The sequence below is a fragment of the Anastrepha obliqua genome, chromosome 1 (genome assembly GCF_027943255.1).
Source record: "Anastrepha obliqua isolate idAnaObli1 chromosome 1, idAnaObli1_1.0, whole genome shotgun sequence".
NCBI lineage: Eukaryota > Metazoa > Arthropoda > Insecta > Diptera > Tephritidae > Anastrepha > Anastrepha obliqua.
Window position 1 is genome coordinate 45,543,564 of NC_072892.1, and position 22,071 is coordinate 45,565,634.

Here is a 22,071-nt window from a genome sequence, read left to right on the forward strand (position 1 = left end):
CAACAAGACGGCGCTACGTGCCACACAAGCAACAAAACCAGTGATATTTTATGGAAAATTTCGTGTCAAGGGTATTATCTATACTGTAAGCGTGGTAGTGATGGTCATTTGCCTGATGTTATTTTCCACTATTAACGGCATAAATGCTATTTTTCTATATAAGACCTTCCTCTTTAAACTGAAATAAACATCCGATCATTTATATTAAAAAATAGCATTTTTCTTTGAATATCAAAATAACACCTGTTATTGGAAACCCCTTTATAATTGTTCTCCAAAAAGTATTATAAATAGATAATTTACGAATACAATATTATAACTTACGTTTATTTGAGGATACAAAACGCGTGCGAATATTTGACACGGGGGTGCAGGTGCAGGAATGCTGAACTTGCTTAGAAATCAAAAATGTGCAAATCAAAAGTATTAGAAATGGATAATTTTCAAATACAATATTATAACTACGGTGACCATAAATTAAAATTGAAAAAACAGAACAAATATTTTTTTCTTGGAACTTTTTTTTTATTAATAGAAACATAAAATTTGTTTGAAAAAATTCACATTTTTCAGTTTAAAACTATGTAATAGGACTATGAATAAGTTCGTGCGGTTTTTTTTCGAAATTTGAAACTTTATTGACGTAAAATGGTTACAAATTTAATATTCAAAGTATTGTCCATCGCTTACTACTACTTTTTCCCATCTTTCTGGCAATTCACGGATTCCCTTTGTGAAAAATTCGGTCGGTTTTGCCGCAATCCACGAATCGATCCATTTTTTGACTTCATCGTAATTACGGAAGTGCTGGTCAGCCAGGCCATGTTGCATCGATCGGAAGAGATAGTAATCGGATGGCGCAAGGTCTGGACTATACGGCGGGTGGGGTAGGACATCCCATTTGAGCGTTTCTAAGTATGTTTTGACCATTTGTGCAACATGTGGCCGAGCATTGTCATGTTGCAAAATAACTTTGTCGTGTCTATCGGCGTATTGCGGCCGTTTTTCTCGCAGTGCTCGGCTCAAACGCATCAATTGTCGTCGGTAGACATCCCCCGTAATCGTTTCATTCGGTTTCAGTAGCTCATAATACACAACACCCAGCTGGTCCCACCAGATACACAGCATAACCTTCAGGCCATGAATATTCTGCGCCGACGTCGATGTTGAAGCATGGCCAGGGTATCCATACGTTGCCCGACGTTTTGGATTGTCGTAATGGACCCACTTTTCATCGCCAGTCACAATTCGATGCAAAAAACCCTTTCTTTTGTGCCGTTGAAGCAGTTGTTCGCATGCCATAAAACGGCGTTCAACGTCTCTTGGCTTCAATTCATACGGCACCCAATGGCCTACCTTTCGGATCATTCCCATGGCTTTTAAACGTTTGGAAATGGTTGATTGATCAACTCCCAAAGTTTTTGCAACCTCTTCTTGCGTTTGAGCCGGATCTTGATCGAGCAATTCCTCCAATTCGGTATCCATGAACTTTGGCGGCGCACCCACGCGTTCTTCGTCTTCCAAGCCAAAATCACCACTTTTGAATCGTCGAAACCAGTACTCACATGTTGAAATCGACGGAGTATGGTCTGGGTAGGCCTCCTGTAGCAATTCACGGGCTTGGGCTGTATTTTTTTCAAATTGAAGCAGAAAAGCAAAGCTTTCCGCAAATTGCGTTTCGACGGCACGAAAGTTGACATACTCGGAGCACGAAAACACTGCGTTGTTTATACTTCAGCGAAATGACAGATACTGATAAACAAAGCCTAGGGATGAGGCTTTGTCATGAATATATATTCAGTATTGCCAACGCGATAAAGTGATAAATAGCGCCATCTGTGTGTCACATTTAAAACTAATTCAACCTCCTAATAATATGCATATATAGCACGGAAGGCCCCAATAGTCAGTGTGCTAATTGAGTTAGAGTTATACTGTATATTGTATATTTTTTTCCATTGGTTTTGTTAATCTATTTGATTTCAGACAAGGCAAGTGATTAGCCTGCCGCTACCAGATCTGAATGGTGGGAATGCCCACCTGTCGTTGCTTAGAAACAACACCTTTTTACTGCGTAGAGCGCCACCTGTGTTTCAAATTTTTCTGCCAAAATGGTCGCACAGATGGTTGAAGACTTCGGTAAATTTGGTGTGTCTGCGCTATTACCGCGACTGTCCGCTTCCTTTTGCGGGCGTCACTGATGCAATGTGTTTTTCTTTGTTTTTTGCTTGTTTTATCAGCCACAATGCAAGTAATGCGCTGATTGAGCGGGAGTAAAGATGGAAAAGGATAAGTTTTTGGGTTTCAAGAATGAGATTTTTTTTTTTAGAAACAGGGAAAGTGGGTAAATTTGAAAAAGTGCGATCACCGTGCTTAACGTGGAACTCGAACCCACAACCTCTGGGAATAATAATATACATATATAATTATATTTCATAGGGGAATAAGAAAACGAATTTAAAATCCAAAAGGAAAGTTTTTTGCTCTTTCAGCATAAGAATTTTTTTCGATCCGTAAATCTTGCAAATCTCGGTGGAACTCCTCTAGATCGTCTGTACTTCTAACTGAACTCAAAAAGCCGCAACGTCTATGGGCGGGCAATGAGCAAAATACGGAAAATACTACTGTCAGAACTGTCATAAAAACAAAAAATCCAACTCATCATTATACAATCATAGTATTATTTTACTATCGAAAAATAAATTTGAAAATACTTTTAAACTCACATCTCTCGGCTTTTTTGTCGAAAATATAGTTCTGTGAAATCCACCTATAACATTTGATCTCTTTATCGTATACACAATGAAACCCATTTAAATCGGGCTCGTCCTTTTGAGCTGACGCAAGGCCAATTATGGTCAAAGCTAGAATAATTTATAAGAAATGTTTGTTGTTTCAAATCAGCTGCCAATGGTTGCCAAAAAAAACTTGTAAATCACTGATATTTTTCAGAGCTATAAATTTGCTTACGTATATTTTCCTCATTTATTCCTTAAACTCTAAGCAATTGAGTTCATAATTGCATCTTGTTTTTAAAATTGATTTAACAGTCTCAATTTTCATTTGTGATTTTTCACCAGTCCATATATTGTTTAATATGGAAAATACCCTTTCGGTGGGGGCATTTGAACCCGGTAAACACAAATTAAATTCTACAATTTTTAAAATATTTTCATACGGTATAGTATTTTCTATAAAATGCTGGAATATTTCAGTCCATTTACTGTCGACTAGCTTTCCAGCGTCCGCCCATTCCTTCAATTTGTTAGGAGTAACATAGGTTTTAACACATGTGAACTCATCAAATAATTCGCTGTCATTAATTTTAATATGGCTTCTCTTGTCTAAAACATAAATCAAGTTTCTTTCAACATCATGCCAAGATGGCACCGTACGCAGAAGAACCCATTCCATCACTTCCACCTCTTTAAATGCATGATCCCATTGATTTAAATATTCTACGCAATTAATATAAAAATGTTGGACATTATCTCTAATTTCACTTATATTTTCAGTTCCTGTTTTCTGAAGCTCTGAAATTATTTTCTTCATCGTGAGTGGTAAAAAAATTTCATCTCTGCGTTCTGCCAGTTTTAGCTTGAGTTCTTTAATTAGTAATGCAACCTCCACCATACAAATATTATTTGATTAAATTTGCGTAATGTAATTGTGGAAAAGAGATGCTTGGCAATGTGTAAAAAAAAGCCACATTTCGGAGGTGGAATTTTCAAAGAATGCTTTTAAAATGTTTGGGCAATGAGGTTGTTCTAAAAAGTATTTTTTAATGGTTTGAAAAGTTTTAAAATTCGTTCAATTGCTGGCTTTAAAGTAAGCCATCTTGTTTTACTAAATCCCAGCAATTTTTTATATTCAACATCAACATTTCCTTTACACAAATTTCCTTTAATTGCTCTACACTAACCGTATAAATGTAAAAGTATGAAAATATTTTTACGACAATGACTTCAATGTCCATTGGAAGGCAATCTATCGATGTTTGTATACAATTATTCACAATGTGAGCAGCACAATTTACGCCAATAAGTGTACTTCCGGTAGACGCAGCTAGTTTATAAAAAAGATTATTTTTTCCGCGTCTTGCGGATCCCCCGAAGTTACAATTAGTATTGTCTGCAGAAAGGGCGAGTAATTTCTGACTTAACTCAAACTTTGTCAAGAGATCAAAAATATATTTTTTGAGTATATCTGATGATTCACCGCGATCACTTCTAATATTTTTAATTGCACACCTGTTTTCGGTAAAAAATATCTAACTAGTACTGGGCATACTTTGATACTACCATGATTCGAGCAATTAGAAAAAAACAGTAACAAAACTAACAGCATTCAAATCTGCTACGACTAGTTGCATTGCATTTGGTGCTTTGTGCATTATTGTTTGCAAAGACTGTCGGCTGACACCAATTTGAGCAGATAAGCTTCTTGTTGAAACCCTTGGATTGCTTTGTATAGCTGCAGCTACAGCAGCGATCGTTTCCTCCATCCGAACTGGTGGGTTTCGATAATAAGGCCTTCTTGCGACTGTTCCTTGCTCAGCAAAATTATTCACCAGTCTCATTATGGTCCATCTGCTCGGGGGATCGCCGCCAAACATCCGCCTGTACTCTCTCTGTACCAAAACTACGGACTCCAGTGCGTGATAGCGGCGGACTATCCAAATTCTTGTTTGCGTGTCCCAGTTATCCATTTTAATAAATTTTAAAGATCAATCTGCAAATTAAAACAAAAATGGAACAGATAACTTAAAAAGAAAAAGAGTTATTCAATTTTTTTTTAGTAGCGGCTTTCATCAGCCACCCTGTACATTACAGATAATAGCTTCACACTTTGTGCGACCTGATGAATAATTTTCATCGAAGCACTTTTTTATTAGTTTCGATGTGCAGTCATTTGATCGAAAAGAAAAATTATGTTTCACAGTATGGAATGCCCAGGTCCCTTCATTTATACTTGTTTTTTTTTCCTTGAGCATCCATTGTACGAGTCCGCACAAAGTTCAGTACACTTTTGCTGGTTGCTGTTCGTAAATGGCGTAGCACATCATGTTTGCCTCCATTAGCAGTAGAAAATACAGCCATATATTTTAAACATTGGACTTCACTGCTTTGGATTCTTTTTAAGAGCTTGTATTGGCTTTGCATTTCCTCATTAAATATGCACTTTCTATGGGGGGGCATTATGTAAAGCTGAAATACAAATAGCACTTGTGAAGCTAAAGTTTTATATCTACTTGCAGTAAAACTTACCTATTTTTATAATTTTAAGCGGTGAAATGCAAAAAGCAACTTAGATTCAATTTATGTACATATATTGCACAATCAGCTGTTTAATAGGGAATGCTAAGTGATATCGATAGCAACATACATTTTGATTATTAAAGAGTTGCCACCGCGAAAAAACAGAACAAAAAAAAAACATTTTCGCAAAACAGAACATTCTTGATTATATTTCTTAAAAAAAATACGCAGAACAAGCGTTTTAAAAACAGAACGGTTCTGCTAAAAACAGAACGGATGGTCACCGTAATTATAACTTACGTGTATAAGATGCTGGAATTCTGCAATTGTTATTTTGGAATACTGCACTTGCGCGTCTATGAACACCTGCAAATAAAAGGTTTTAAAAACAATTTATTTATATTACGATTTACGTATTTACTTACTTGAATGTTTCCAATGTTTAAATAAACGGTTTTTAACAAATATGAATAAAGCAACGTGTCAAAAATGAAAACAGTGTTGCCGACCAAATAATTTGCACCAAAAGTTTAGTTTTTACTACAATTCAAAATTTTTTTTGTGAAATATGTACATTTTTTTTGTAAAGAAGCAACTCCTTTTCAAATAAGGGAGCCGATTTGTCAAGAGGGAGCGAGAAAGCTGCTTGCTTACCTAACCTTCTATGATTGAATCATGATTCAATAATAAAAGGTTTGCTCAGTAAGCAGCTTTCTCATTCCCTCTTGACAAATCAGCTCCCTTAGCAAGACACTGGGTTGCTAACTCTAGAAATTTCTAGCAAAAGTGGAAGAAAAGTAAAATTTGTAGTAAAAACATTTTGTTTTCAAAAGGGTTTTTAAACACAAGAACTTGCTCGGTATGTCCATAACCAAAACGATATGGAAAACAGCGCATCTTTTTGGGGCAATGAACGCGAAAGATGGACGTTTTGACAATTGGAGCCGGATACTGGGGAAGTACTTACTAGGTTACTTTAAAAATACATAAGTTACCTACAAGAGCTCACAGCCTCCAGATGGCAGATGGTTTTTTATGAGGAGCTTTTTTATGGCAGAAATACATAGACTCGGAGGTTTTGCTACCATTTTAAGCTAAAAGTTGTTTAATATTTCAATTTTCTTCATCCATTTTAAATGCGACCTTTTGTAAGGGAGTGTCAGAATTCTAAAGTCATAAGTGAGCAGCTTTCTCGTTCTCTCTTGACAAATCGGCTCCCTTTGCAAGACACTGAGATGCTAGCTCCAGAAAATTTGAGTAAAAGTAAAATTTGTAGAAACATTTCATCTTCAAAATGGTCTGCTTTCAGAAAACTTGAAGATTATGTCGAAAATACTTGGATCACTTGTTGACATGCAATCGCCCATTAATAGTTAGTACTAAAGAACTTCGCTACCTAAACTGTAAGAAAATTAACTTAAATTATTTTTAATCTTATTAAGGCAACTATGCGAATTTACTTATTCACTTATCGTGCAGCTAATTGTATTATAAGTATTATTTATTAAAAAATTTTTTTTGTTTTGGTTCCATCGTTGGTTGTATTCGTGCGCTACTTGCAATCTATTAAAGATATCGAACTTTTCTTGAGTTTAAAGTGAATTTGTTTTAAATATTAAATAGGTAGCTAATAACTAGATTTAAATTTTTAACCTAAAGTGATTGAATTGTTTTCCCTAAAGTAATTAGATAACCAGTGACAGAAGTATGGAGTGAAAAATTGCATCAAAAGTCAGAACAAAACCCAACATATTCGTCCGTATAGTAAGTCCATGGTACAGCAGCCGCCGTTGCCAAATAGCGGTTGCCCCTCGGCAAGCAATGGCAAACCTCCTGCCTTCAAACTGAAACAAAATCAAGACGGAAGCCACAAATAGAATGAGGAGCTCGGCCAAACTCTTAACAGAAGTGTACGCGCCAATTATTTATTTATGGTAACTCCACGCCCAAAAATGAAGTGAGAAATATTCTACTAAGAGTGGAATACAAATTTTGCTTTGGGGTCAATCAACCCTGTGCTAATTACTTATAAAGGGAAGAGCTCTCTTTTTTTTCTTACAAATAACATTTTTCTTTTCCTGAGCAGAACAGATTTCTTGAAGATTGTCAAAAAAAAAAAAAAGATCGATGTAAGAAAAAAAGATTATATTTGTAACACATTTCTGCTGAAACTGCTTGTATGTAGGTCATATTTCGTAAATTATTTCTTTTAATTGTAATAATTTAGCCTGTTTAAAGGTATGTACATATTCGAGCATATAATCATTTTTTGTATTGTTCATCTTTGTTAAGCCGTCGTTCTAGCAATAGGAACCTATAGTTGGCAAATTCGAGAGGGCGATCACCAAACATTGGGTCGATTCCTTAAGAAAATCATGTTTCTATTTCACGTTAAGTTGCTTCGTTAAATAATTGACCACAAGTACGGTCTTCATATGTCCGTGCTTGGTCGGCCATTATCAATTTCTTTCGCCTTTCAGAATTTAAATGGACAATGCAGGGATGGGTTTGTTTGGAATAAACAGTAGGCTGGGTACTCTTATTACTAATATTTATATTCTTACTTAAAATATAATTAGTAAAACCTCACCTCTGTTGTTTACATCCGAGCTAGCCCAGACTGAATGATGCGGTTTTGCGTCACATCCGATCACAAACTGTTTTTACTTCGACTTCTGCGGTACCTTAGGGTGCTAGCTTATGGTCTCGGCTCTTCTGGTAACTTTTAGCGCATTCTGCCTTTCTAGTCTTCTAGCCTTGCTAGTCGAAGGTTGCTCGGTGCTCGCCACATAAGACAATGTGTCCTCAGCATTCTTTGCACTGCTCCTTGTTGCTGACGGTACCGCCTGTACAGTATCCACTGTTTCTTTACTGCAATATTTTCGCCATCCCTCTCAGAGTCTTCGTTGGTCTTCAGGATCAATCGCGCATGACCAAAGCGATATGCGATCTCACCTTTGGTTTCTGACAGCGTGCTCAAGGACTCATCATCAACTGCTAGCACGTAGTTGTGCTCAATAAAACGTTTTAATTTCTCTGAGTTCGTTTACTTGATTGCTAAATAAAAGTCATAAACAACTTGCTTGCTTTATTTAATTTTAATGTCCAATCACTTTGTACTTTTACACGTTTACTCGTTCAAATTAAGATTGGATTGTTTTGTGCACCTCATACTGCATGCACCTCTGCTTATGTAAATGAAAGGAAAAAAAACTATGGCGCGCATTGTTGTGGGAATCGTCTGCAAAGGGTCCTAGTCAACACTAGTCAAGCACGCTTCCTTTTCTCAGGCGTGAGTAAAGGCATGTTGCGCGCTTATGTTGCCGCCTCGTTACAATATTGGTTTATCTTTGGAATGAAATCCTAATTCTGTTAGTAAAGCTACTTACAGGTTTTAATTTAATGCAATCTTTAATTCTACAAATTTCATTATTTATTTCTTCACATAGAATACGAACATTACTTCTTAATTTTATATTACTAACTTGCAGTATAAGAGTCGGAATTGGTGTATGTTCCCCGAACTCATCAACCAAAAGTTCTCTTAGGATTGCCCCATTTGACGGCTGCTCCCTTCTTACGACGTCCAACGCTGCTCCTCGTAAAGTACATAAAAAGCAATTGAAGTAGAAAGCTCGCTCTGCTGGTTGCGTTGGTACAACCTCAGGCAATATGGAATCAATGCTGTCGATATATAGTGCGATTGTGGCTTCGACCCGAACATGGGGATCTCGATGGTACGGTCTGCGTGCGATGCTTCCAGATTCAGCAAACATGTTCACCAGCCTCATAATGGTCCATCTGCTCGGGGGAGTGCCGCCAAACTCCCGCCTAAATTCCCTTTGGACGGAAATGATGGACTGCAAAGCATGGTACCGCTGCACTATCCAAATCCTCTTTTCGGTATCCCAAGCCTCCATTTTTTGTAAATCTAAATACTAATCTGCAAAATAAAAAAAAAAGCCGATTACTCACACAGAAAAAAAGTTATTACGTTTTGTTTTTGTAGCACGATTCGTGCGCCACCCTGTAGTTTGCATCAGCATCAAAAGGCTGAATTACTTAATATTTTGCATAACTTGTTCTCTTTGTTTTTGTTCCTCAGCCATGTTTGTTTTTGTTTCAGCGCTAATATTTAATGTTCTTAAATACTCATTGAAGTTTTCTAACTCTTCATTTAAGTCCATTTATTTATTTTATATATATATATATATTTATTTTTTTATTTTATATATATAAATATTTTTATTTTTTAATTTAATTTTATTTTTTTTTTGTAGTTAGCAGTTTGTAGTTTTTACTTTCTCACTATATCAAATGTAACAACACCAAAGTGCAAATGTAAATCTACTGAGAGTGAAAGCTAAACAATGATTTTGTTGTTACTAAGCATTGCATTCGGCACAACACGTATTTTCGTTTCTTACGCTCTTAGTTGTACAAAATTGTTTCTTTTAGTAACTGCGGCCAAGATCAATTGAAAGTCACCCGAAGTCAACGGAATTTACACCAACCAAACGTAAATTCAAGTAACAAATGTTTTTTTTTTGTCACTTTTGTTATCAATGTATCACTACTTACTGCTCTTTCTAACTAATTGCTTATTGATGAAGTTACTCTTGAATCTCACTTTTTACTTTTACTCACGTCGCTCTTCTAAGCATCCATTCAGAATCAGAACTTTTCTCGTCACTATTTGTTGAAGTGGAGAAATGCGCTAAAGGTCAATTCAAAGTCACACCAAAGCCTATTATCCAAAGCAAATGTGCATTGAAGGTTAAATGAAGGCCGATTCCGATGCGATCGTAAGTTTTCCTAATTAAGCCTTTTTTTTTTGTTTTGGTATTTCAATTTTTAAACATTATAAGTATGCACCATGTACCTTTTTCATTCGTTTTTCTTTTTAGCTTTTCAATATTCAATATTTTGTTTTGATTCTTAAGCATTTTATTGAACAAACTTATTTTTATTTTTTGTTTTTTGTTGCCAGTTTATTAGCGAGTTTGCTTTCAATTTTCTTCAGAACGGATATTTAAAAATAAAAATAATAATTTACACTTCTTCGCAAGGAATATGTATTTACGTAGATTCGTTTTTTATTAGGATCTTTTTCACAGATCCTACCGACTGCGCCAGAAAGATTTAAGCAAAAGTTTTGGTTTAAATATTGACTTTATTTCACTTTGACTGTTTAATCAATAATAATGACTTAATACTATTTTTCTAACTTCATCACCCACACTTCGGGCTCCTATCTCTGAGTATGAGAGACGAAATGTGAGAGACTTTTGGAAGTGGAGTCATGTATGTAGTCGACATATATAAAGTATATATGTCACTTACATACGTACATATTTATTTGATGAATTGAATTTAAAAAAATTTCGTGTTAACTTGATGAAGTCTAACTGCTTTTCGCATAATCCAGTTATAGACTGGGTTGCCCATATTCGACGGACCCATGTGTTTTTTTTTTTAATAAATTTTTTTGATGTTGACGATAATAATCATTTTATTTGTATTAGTAGTAGATTTGTTAACATCACTTTTTAAATATAATATGATATCTCTCAAATGGCCGTCTTGACCCTGTACGGCGTATTGTGCCCGTTTTGCAGCATTTTCCATAGTTTTAGCTAACATTTCGGCTGGAATAGCGGCTATTTCCTTTGATTTGATTTTAAATATCCCCACAAGAAGAAGCGCCGTCTTGTTGAAACCAGAACTGCTTCATACGCTTTCGACGAATAATTGGCATCACAAAAGTGGTTATCATATCGCGATAACGCTCCTGATTGACGGTAACAGCTTGACCATCTTCATTTTCGAAGAAAAACGGCCCAATAATCGTTTTCGTACTAACGCCACACCAAACAACAATTTTGCTTGTTTATCGTCCCATTCAATAAGAAATGAGCCTCATCGGACATGATGATTTTGTTCTTCTTCTTTTGACTTCTTTTGTTGAAGGTAAATTTCAACAATTTGGGAGCGCTCGCGTGGCGTGTAATGTTCCATGGTAAAAATCTGCTTGGACTGACGCTTCCAACGCGGTATGTCATTAAGCGATCTGACGACTCTGTCAAAAGATACAGGGTTGCCAGATGGGTCCGTCGAATACGGGCAACCCTGTATATTAGTTGGGGAAAAATAAATCCATTATTTCTGCTTAAATCTTTTTGCACAAATTATTTAAAACTGTTTTATGGTCGATCTTCAGCTCCTGGGCGATGTTACAACTACTACCATGCCGGTCAACTTGCATCGGTCGGTGATTTTATCGACATTTTCTTTAACATTAAAAATTCCTGAACAGAATCGACAAAACCACAATTGCACGTAATTCGCTGTGAGTATAAACACCACTCACAATTTCAGCGGCCTGGCTTGCATTTTCGCCTTTATCAAAGAAAAACTGTACCAAATTTTCTCTTTGTTGACTTCCATTGTTAACAGTCTGTAACTCACAACAGAATGGAACAAACAAAAACGGGAAAATAATTTTTTTTTAATGTGAAATGTCGCCTTGACATCCGGCAATCCACTTCCAAGCTTACCCAATCCAGTTTATTTAAAGTTTAGGTTTTTTAGGCTTAGGACGCTTCAGCTCGTTAAGTTGAGTTTGAGTTTTCTCCAACTGATAGGTGATGATATCAGTGATAGCACTGTACTCGTTTACCCTGGCGGTTTCATCTTTTAGGCGATTTAAAATTTTCTCAGTTAAAACAAGAGAATCTAGGTTGAATACGACATATACTTATGCCGTTGCACAGAAGTTGATTCTACGAATTAGATTCGAAGTTGTTAACTTAATCCTAATTTTATTTCCTAGATATCTTAGAATGAATCGTAACAATGAATCCTTAAAAATATGTTTTTAGAAATTGGATTTTAATTTATAAGACTAACTCCTTTATTTCTTTGAAATGTCTGCATATGTATTTGTTTGACAACTAGTGCAAAATTAAATTTTTAAGTTAGTACTAATCAAAATGAATGCAGTAGATTTTCCAATTAATTTGTTCAATAATTTTGAATAACTTACTGGTTTAGTGATGATATCAGTAATCATTTCTTTTGTGTTTAAGTAACTAAGTTTAATTATGCCCTCAGCAAGTTTTTCACTAATGAAGTAATTCTTGGCATCGATGTGTTTAGTACAAGCATGATAATTGTTGGTTGTAGCCGGTTTTATTGCTCCTTGATTGTCACAGTAAAGTTGCATTGAAAATCAGCTTCTATGGATGATAACGCAATTGTAGGTTGCTTACATGTAGCCCACGAAATTGCACCAACTTGTCAGAGGAATACGTATCCAGTGATAGACCCACGTGTATTCTGGTCACCGCTCCAATCAGCGTAACAACAATCCACCATTTGATCGTTGGATTTTTTTCGATATGCTGCTTTTTGTCGATAGTGCCTTTTAAGTAGCGAAGCACCCTCTTCACCGCTGCTCAATGGACCCGGTCATATTTTGCATTGAAACGGGTGAGCGTATTTACATTCACCACTTTTCACCCAGTTCACCAGGTTCACCACCTTCACATGCCCACCATTTTCCATATCCACCCACTCCTGCTGCTGCTATGTCCACTTTTCACCCGGTCCACCCATGTCTACCACATTCATATGTCCACCATTTTCCACATTCACCCACTTCCACGCACTCCTGCTGTTGCCATGCCCACTTTCCACCCGACCCATCATTGTTTCGCGAAATGTTTCTACCAAGTACAAATGATGCAGGATCCAAGTCCTTTATTTTAAATTATGCCGACAAATCCCTTTTAAGTTTACTAATTGTTGTAGTGTTGCTTCCGAAAATTAAAATGCCATCAACATATACAACCAATATGACGATAATCTGCCCTGAGTTCTTGCAATATAGGCACTGATCAAGGTCAGATCTTTTAAGGCCAAGTATTTGTATCAGAACTCATATAGATATTTACAAAGTCGGCATCAATCTGATAAATAGTCAGTATTTAAAGGTCGCAGCCAATAGAAAACCAGAAAGTTAGTTTCATCGTAGTCGATGCCTTTGGCTTGTGAGAAGCCTTTTATGACAATATGTGTCTTGCATCGGTTAAATACGCAATCAGAGTTCCTCTTCACCTTCAGTACCCATTTGGAGTAGATGGCCTTTCTTCCAGGTGGTACGTATGTTAGCTCCCAACTGCCGCTCTGCATTAAATCATTATATTCACGTAACACGGCATCATTCCATTCTTTGCTGTTACTTACTGTCGCTAAGAGCCCAATATGCGTGTCTCCATTCATTGCCTTATGTGATGGATGATTTTGAATCCGAAAAAATCAGACTGATAAGCAGAAACAAATGATTGCCTTCATTTGAAGTTTGTTGTTGCGATGTACAATTTGCTATCCGATGGATTTCGGTTTTCGGCTCCTTTAAAACGAGACAAACCCTCACTTAATCCAAAAAGTTCATCGTCATCAGTGGAGTCAACGTCATCGTCGTTTTCATTGATTACTTGAATTTTTTGTGAGTTTACATTTCGTGTTATCGGTTTTAATGAATAATGATCATGAGCATAACTCTTGGTAGCTATATTCCGAAGCAATACAAAAAATGCTGTTTTTATTTATACTTTACTGTAATAACTCATCTGTTATAAAGCGTTTTTCAGTAAGAGCGCTTCAACTTTTTTTTTAATACAACACAAACGGTTTGACCTTTTTAACTAATTTTTTTTTTTTATTATCGAGTTTGAACATATGTATACATTTAAGTATGAAATCCGATTTCTTTTGCATGACCACCGCGTGCACGTTTTACGAAGTCCAATCGTTAAACCCAATTTTCGACCACTCTTTTGCTTAAATCGGCCGAAATTCCAGCAATTTCGCGTTCAATATTGGCTCTGAACTCACAAATCGTCGCCGGCTTGTTACTGTAGACCAATGACTTCACATAACCCCAAAGAAATTAGTCTAGAGGGGTCAAATCACACGAGCGCGGCGGCCATTCGACCGGTCCATTTCTGGAAATAATGCGCTCATCGAACTTACTCTTCAACAAATCAATTGTAGCGTGTGCTGTGTGGCTTGTGGACCCGTCCTGTTGAAACCACATGTCGTCTAAGTCCATACCATTCAATTGCGGCCAAAAATAATCGTTTATCATGTCGCGATATCGATTTCCATTCACAGTAACGTGGCGATCGTTCTCGTCAACGAAAAAATATGGGCCAATTACGCCGCCGGCATGTAAACCGCACCAAACAGTGATTTTTTCGGGATGCAACGGTGCCTCATGAATCACGTGTGGATTGCTTTCTGCCCAGTAACGCATATTTTGCTTGTTGACAAAGCCATTGAGGCAAAAGTGAGCTTCATCATTGAAGATGATTTTTTGGAAAAAATCTGGATCATTTTCGAGTTGATCTTCAGCCCAATTTACGAATCGACGTCGCTTCAAATGGTCAAACGGCTTCAGTTCTTGTGTCAGCTTGATCTTGTACGGATGTAGGCCATGATCTTTTCGCAAAATTCGCTACAATGACGACACAGAAATGCCCAATTGTTGAGAACGTCGTGTGAGCGACACATTTGTGTCTTCTTGAACTGAAGCCCTGGCGGCAGCAATATTTTCAACACTTCGTGCACTTCTTGCTCTCACTGGCACCGGAACATTATGTAGCGAAAACGTAGATACAAACTACATTTGTTGCATTTTAGGAATCTCGCTGAACATTTTAAGGCCTTATTCCCGTGACCTGTTTGACCGCATCTCATACACTCGTCCAACTCATGTCTCCCTCCGGATGTTTTGGCTGAAATTCTGTTGACTTTTTCTTCGCTTGGTTTTGTGAACATTGACCCCGATTGCTTACTGATTTGCTCGTAGATTTGACAGGACTCGATTATTTCATTCAGACTTTGTTCCTTTTCGAGCAGTTTCCTTTTAAGGTCAACAGGGGCCCAAGAGTCAATAATTTTGTCATTCACGCAAATTTCAATAATTTCCGACGCAGTTTTCCCAAACTCGCACTTAGGCACTTGATTTCTAAGCCGCAACAAGTATTTATTAAAATTCTCGCCCTCGCTAGGGGACAGATTACGGAATAGGTGCCTCTCAAAAGTCGAGTTACGCTTTGGTGAAAAATATTCATCCAGCTTGTCTACCAGTACGTTGAAAACATTTGTCTTCCCATCGGATTCAACCAAAGCACCCGGAATATTAAATGCCACTTCCTGTAGCTGTGGACCGCCCAAATGTAACAGTTTGTTCTTTTTCTTTATTTCATCATTTATATCTTCTGTCTGAAGATATAAAGAGAAGGACCTATGCCACTTTTCCCATTCTGATCGTACCAGCGCTCTATCAATATTATCGCACAGAAACGGGCGGATCATTTTGTATAATTAAATGTACTGCTTCAACTTTATCTGAAATCGACTAATTAAGTTACACTTTTATATGCCCAATTAAATGCGCAAATTTGTTACCTATGGGTTGCCTTCCACTGCACACACCTGCACCACTGACAAAATTCAATTCGTCACCTTTCGTGTCTGCTCTAGACAAAATTTAATTCGTCACTTGCAGTCTGAAATCAGGTAATTAGATCGCCTTTGATTATTTCTGATATGCACAATTGAATGTGCTAATTTAGGTTTATTTATGGTACTCTACCTTCGATTTGTTACTTTCGGTTATCGTATCTACAGGGTGGCGCACGAATCGTGCTACAAAAACAAAACGTAATAACTTTACGTACGGTCTGCGTGCGATGCTTCCAGATTCAGCAAACATGTTCACCAGCCTCATAATGGTCCATCTGCTCGGGGGAGTGCCGCCAAACTCCCGCCTAAATTCCCTTTGGACGGAAATGATGGACTGCAAAGCATGGTACCGCTGCACTATCCAAATCCTCTTTTCGGTATCCCAAGCCTCCATTTTTTGTAAATCTAAATATTAATCTGCAAAATAAAAAAAAAAGCCGATTACTCACACAGAAAAAAAGTTATTACGTTTTGTTTTTGTAGCACGAGTCACCCTGTATTTATCAATAGCACAATTTAATGTGTCTCAGTTTTAGCGAAATATCTGTTATGAAACATTTTCTCGTTACCAATACTGTAACTTCAGCGAGTACGTATTCGTCTGAACAAAATCCACAAAAGAAAATGGCTGACACTACCGCCACTTCCAATTGTGAAAATCTAATTTTTTTTTTTTATATATCTGATCTTTTCGATCCCATCCTCGTCGCCACTGTAATAACTCATCTGTTATATTATACGTACACAAATACGTATATCTAATATATTTACTTATTAGTTTAATGGTTCACAAATATTTTATGCTAGCAATCAATGAGCTCACAACCATACCCCGGAATTAACATAACATATTCCCCTCACTCAGGTAACTAACAACTCTCGCTGACCTCCATGAAACGTCATCCACTGTATTGAGTGCACGCACACACACACACATTTCAATAATTTTTTGGCAAAATTCCAGGCGGATAGGCAAATCCAGAGGGTTTAATTTGCTTGTGATTTGAACTTTGTACGGAAACAAGTTTAAGTCATCATGAACTATCCGCTGCAATGACCGTCTGCTAACTCCAATTTGCGCCGACAAGTTACGAGTCGAAACTCTTGGATTTGCCTGAATTGACGATGCTACAGCCGCGATTGTGGCTTCGACCCGAACATGGGGATCTCGATGGTACGGTCTGCGTGCGATGCTTCCAGATTCAGCAAACATGTTCACCAGCCTCATAATGGTCCATCTGCTCGGGGGAGTGCCGCCAAACTCCCGCCTAAATTCCCTTTGGACGGAAATGATGGACTGCAAAGCATGGTACCGCTGCACTATCCAAATCCTCTTTTCGGTATCCCAAGCCTCCATTTTTTGTAAATCTAAATACTAATCTGCAAAATAAAAAAAAAAGCCGATTACTTACACAGAAAAAAAGTTATTACGTTTTGTTTTTGTAGCACGATTCGTGCGCCACCCTGTATTTCGGAGCTGTTTGAGAAATGGCCATTTCAGATTTTTTTTAAATAAATAATTATTTTTTAGCATCCTGTAAAATAAATGCACCGTATCTAATTTGCAAGAGAAACTGTTTTGCAAATTCATGCCACCGAGTTAATAGATTTAGTGCGCTATTTTACGGGTTCTATGAGTAGCCTTACGTTATGTATTTGACTATGTACTCTGCACCGAGTACACAACCTTGATTGCAAAAATTTTCTGAACCGGTACAGCAGCGCATGTGACTTTAAATTGGTTACTTTATTATTAAATTACTAGCAAACCCGGCCCGCTTCGCTGGGCACACTAAAATAGAATAGATATTGTTTAGAACAGAAAAGATATGGTTTTCATATTATTTATTTCTTTATTCTTTATTCAAGCGCTTTGGCATAAACAATATTTTTTGTTTTTCTATTTGTTTTTGAGTAAATATATAATGTTGTTGACTTCCCAACACGTGAACAGCCAACGTATAGTTGACCATGGGTGAATACTGGTTCTTCTAAATTCATCCCACATATATCTAAAGTTTGCCCTTGCGATTTATTGATAGTTATTGCAAATGCTAAGCGAATGGGCAGTTGCAAACGCTTGAATTCAAATGGCAATTCAGGTGGAATCATTGGAATTCTTGGTATTAGAACGTCTTCATTCTTGAATTTGCCAATTAAAATAGTTGCTTGGATAACATTATTCATCAATCGTTTGACTACTTCATTTTGTTCTTGACGTTCTTCTGATGCGCGTTATTCCGGGCATTTCTCATGCGCCTATTATTATTTGTCGAACGACCAATATGGCATTTGTACTGTAATAAACATGATTGTAATTATGGTATTCTGAGATTTGAAAACATGTTTTTTTTTTTTTTCAATTTTGTGGATTATATTTTCGATGCATATGTGTTTAAAAGCCCAAGTACACATGGTCAGGATTATTTTATTTTGTTGTGATTTTCTTAAATCATCTCTTTTCTTCTGAAAATTGTCGACAATTTCCATGATAAGACTATTAATTTTTTCATCAAAGTTACGCATTTTTCGTGCTCTTCTTTTGCATCCTTTAACAATTTCTTTTGTTTTTTCATTTTTTTTTTTACCATTTTTTTAACTCATGGTGTATCGTAGCTTATCGCATATGAACCGAAAAAATAAATCCACAAAACATAATTTCATTTGAACATTCGGATTTCACATTAAATTCTCAAATTTCGTAAGAAATTATTCACTGTTCCAAAATCTACTCCAAAAAAATTCACAAAAAATGTTTACACTTTGCACTTACGTCTTCTGCTTATGGCGTCCATATCAGAAAGAAATATTGACACATTGTAACTCACACTGTCAATTTGACAGTTCAGTTCCGCCCCAAGCGTTAAAAAAGTAAACGACATTATGGCTGGTTCAAAAGAATGCTGTACGCGTTGCCGGTGTTCCGAATTACAACCAAACTTTACGAAACCCATTTTCAATACTTACTTAACAATATGTGTAAGTTTGGTTTAATTCGGTGCAAAGACACTGCGGGTCCACGTTTCGAGACCCCAGTCACGGAGTGGCATGAAAAATACTCTGTAATAACATGACATCCATATTGTACAAACACATCCTAGGGTTACCCGGGTCCACGTTTTGGCCTATATCTCGATACCCTATTTAAGTGCTTTTAAAATTTTTTGATGCTTGATAGGGACTTTGCCGAGGTTGGTAGCCACGTGCTTGATTATTAAAATAGTTATTAGGTAATCTGTCTTGGAATGGAGTTGATAGGAGTTATATGCATTACGTTGATATTTGATGTTTTGCTCTTTGGTACAATAATCGAGTGCTCTTATGCTTGATTCGAATGGTTCTCTGAGCCCCGTTAACGATGAATTCAAACACATCTCTGAGAATAACTCTTTCTTTGCTTGAATTTTTCCCTGATCAATCGAATGAATTTCTATTATATCTGTATAAAATTGCTCTACGGGTCCTTTATTTTGGTTCAAATTATGAAGGTCTCTAATTAATGCCATTTCTGATCTCTTAGCCAAATAACTAAGGATACGGTTATTTTTGATATCATCCCAATTCAATGGAGTGTCTGTTATACATGTTTGGAATTGCATTAACCTTGTCTTCTATTTTGTTCCTAATAGCGCTTAAAAATATCTGCTCGCATGGTGAGGAATCGGCACCTCTTAAGGGGCCCGGTGGTCTAGAGCTCGAAAATTTAGGGCATTTTCAGGATTTTTTTTTTTAATTAAAAAAAGGAAAACGATATTTAAATTGTTAAGCTTTTTTTTTAAATTTCTTTTACAAAGGAAAAATATTTTTTTTTATTTTAATAATTTTAAAAATGGCGCTGAAGCTGACCCTCCCGAAAAATTGGACCTGAACAGTGTTGTCTAGAGCTCGAAAACATAGGGCATTTTCAGGAAATTTTTTAAATTTAAAAATGCAGAACGATATTTAAATTTTTAAGCCTTTTTTTTAACTTCTTTTACAAACGAAAAATATTTTTTTTATTTTAATAATTTAAAAAATGGCGCTGAAACACAAAAACCAACCAAATATGGCTTTTATGAATTTTCCACTACTTTAAATTTGAGAGACTTAATTGGCAGATCTCCGGATTTTAGTTCAGTTATCTCTGGGTATTCGAGGCTTATAAATCTCAAAGCCTTTTCCATTTGAAAGCCAATGTAGTTATGACCAGATATCGTGGAAAATGGTCATCGTTTAGTCTTTTTTTCGGGAAGTGGAAAAAAGTCGTTGGTTCTATTTCTTTTATTGAGGTTTGTTGCGTTGTCGGAAAGGTTCACGTCGGGATCTAAGTTTCTGAATTTGTTTCTTGCGACATTTCTTTTTACATGTTCGGACAAACAAAACTCATCAAGGCGTTTTGTTGTTGCGCTAGTTCCTTCCTTCTTTGAGTAATTGAGTAAAAAAATATGTATTCATATTACCGTTTTGCACTTAAATGTGTGCTACTTTATTCAATATCTTCTTAAGACTGCCTATTTTTCTAAATTTTTTTTTATTTATTTCTTAGTTAACATTTTATTACTAAACAGACCTAAACAAACATTGCCTTGTAAATGTTATCACGAAAACATGATTATTTATGTTTTGGTATAAATCCTTAAAATAAAGAATATGTCGTGTCGTTAACTCGCGCACGCCTCCTTCTCTACAAAACAGGTGACTATCAGATAAGCACTCATATAATATCATCATCACTAACCTCATCCAATTACACATTTTTGTTCTAGCCATGGGAAAGTCCTGATAGTTTCCACTTATCGGTGTGATATTCTATCTCACTTTTACCAATAGCAATTTCTTATAACTGAAAAATATACTGGGTTGCCCATATTCGACGGACCCGACGGATTTCGATGACTCTTTGGGCCCATTTTAATCGACGAGGCTTGTCCGCAGGCAATAATCTTTGCGTCATTTGAATCTTATACGGGAATAAATGAAAATCAATGCGGATAATTCGTTGTCAAATGGTCCGAGCAATGCCCAACTGCTGAGAACGGCGATTTTGGGATGTCCTTGGCGACGTCTCAACACTGGCCCGTACAAGAGCAATATTCTCATCCGATCGCCATGGTCGGTTTTGATTTGGCTTCTTTGGATTAGACAGAGCATCACCAGTCGAAAACCTTTCGTACAAACGTTTAATGGTGTTCTTAGAAGACGCACTTTTCACATTATTTAATTTTTTATACGCACGTTGAGTTTTCACAATTGACTTCTTTTCTTGAATGTAAATTTCAACAATTTGGGAGCGCTCGCGTGGCGTGTGCTGTTCCATGGTAAAAGTCTGCTTGGACAGAACAAAACCCAACATATTCGTCCGTATAGTAAGTCCATGGTACAGCAGCCGCCGTTGCCAAATAGCGGTTGCCCCTCGGCAAGCAATGGCAAACCTCCTGCCTTCAAACTGAAACAAAATCAAGACGGAAGCCACAAATAGAATGAGGAGCTCGGCCAAACTCTTAACAGAAGTGTACGCGCCAATTATTTATTTATGGTAACTCCACGCCCAAAAATGAAGTGAGAAATATTCTACTAAGAGTGGAATACAAATTTTGCTTTGGGGTCAATCAACCCTGTGCTAATTACTTATAAAGGGAAGAGCTCTCTTTTTTTTCTTACAAATAACATTTTTCTTTTCCTGAGCAGAACAGATTTCTTGAAGATTGTCAAAAAAAAAAAAAAGATCGATGTAAGAAAAAAAGATTATATTTGTAACACATTTCTGCTGAAACTGCTTGTATGTAGGTCATATTTCGTAAATTATTTCTTTTAATTGTAATAATTTAGCCTGTTTAAAGGTATGTACATATTCGAGCATATAATCATTTTTTGTATTGTTCATCTTTGTTAAGCCGTCGTTCTAGCAATAGGAACCTATAGTTGGCAAATTCGAGAGGGCGATCACCAAACATTGGGTCGATTCCTTAAGAAAATCATGTTTCTATTTCACGTTAAGTTGCTTCGTTAAATAATTGACCACAAGTACGGTCTTCATATGTCCGTGCTTGGTCGGCCATTATCAATTTCTTTCGCCTTTCAGAATTTAAATGGACAATGCAGGGATGGGTTTGTTTGGAATAAACAGTAGGCTGGGTACTCTTATTACTAATATTTATATTCTTACTTAAAATATAATTAGTAAAACCTCACCTCTGTTGTTTACATCCGAGCTAGCCCAGACTGAATGATGCGGTTTTGCGTCACATCCGATCACAAACTGTTTTTACTTCGACTTCTGCGGTACCTTAGGGTGCTAGCT